This window comes from Limulus polyphemus, unplaced genomic scaffold (assembly GCF_000517525.1).
Source record: "Limulus polyphemus unplaced genomic scaffold, Limulus_polyphemus-2.1.2 Scaffold2208, whole genome shotgun sequence".
Taxonomy (NCBI): domain Eukaryota; kingdom Metazoa; phylum Arthropoda; class Merostomata; order Xiphosura; family Limulidae; genus Limulus; species Limulus polyphemus.
In genome coordinates this window covers 97,048-98,373 of record NW_013667818.1, presented here as the reverse complement: position 1 = coordinate 98,373, position 1,326 = coordinate 97,048, and positions in this window count along the sequence as shown.

The window sequence follows — 1,326 nt, the reverse complement described above, 5'->3', positions numbered from 1 at the left end:
GATTTCATCCAGTATATTACACAGAACAAGTGCATCATTTCACAGAACTTAACAGTACGGATGTAAATGGCAGAAAACTTTGTTGGTAACAAAAGAGTTCTAGCAGACTGTGAGGTTGAGAAGGTTTTTAAACTTTCATGAGCCATGAAGACATGTCCTTAGGGTCATAGAAAAATAAGAAATCTTGTTTAAAATGTATTAGTTACATTTTTGTTTGCTTTAGGTATATGAAAAATAAGATGATGCATTACATTTACTAACAACTTTAAAATTAAAATTTGGTTTTAGGACAATTTCTTAATTTCTTGTTTAAACATTACTATGGAATTTTAAATAAATTGTTTATTCATTTTGTATTCATTACTGTCAGTTTTGTAATCTGTTTACGTGTTTAGTACAGCTTTAAATTGGTATTTGTTAAACAGCAAACAATCACAGAATGAAACAATTTTAAGAGTAGTTCTTTGGCTATGTTTTAAATTAGATTTTCAACGTAGTTTTTAGTACTTCATACACACTAATTATATACTTTAGTAGCTCAGAATAATCACTTCAGAACCCTTATATATATGTTAAAAATTACATCACAACAGTAAGGTCAAGATCTTTAATTTCAAAGTAATCCAATAATATTTTTTAAGAGTCCATTTATTTTAAAAGACAACATATTAAACAGTATCTGGAAGATATTTTCTTGAAAATTGTTGAGATTATTATTTAAACAATTATATCAGCTGGCTGTATAACAATACACATGTACATCAACTAAAATGTCTGTTGCACATTACAAGTATTATCAGACAAGATATCTTATCATGAAAAGGGAAAATGCTAAAATAAATGATTAGTATCTGTTTTGTGGCTATATTTATAAACCTAAAACAATACAAAAAAACAACAACGGCCATACGGATGCAACACCTATTGGAATATTTACTTATCCATAGTATAAACGTTCACCAGCATTTAAACATTTTTAGCTCTTCAAAATAAGTCATGCATGTTAAAAAATATATTTTCTTGATTTATAAACACTTTGTTAACATTTATATGGCTTAATACACAAGAAAGCTTTATATATAAACATTTAAGGTACATCTAGGTTTCAAGTTTAGTAATTATCAAGCAATAAAGGATTAGATTTAATATAATAAATTTTGATATGAATTTAATATTCAAGGCAGTGAATTTTCTAAATTATCAAGTAGAAAACAAGATTTCACAAATAAAATTCAAGTTATTCTGTTTTTATTTTTTTTGCTAGGAGTAGTTTCAATAAAAATTATAATAAAGGAATGAATGTACACTGAGTGGTCACAAGTAAAT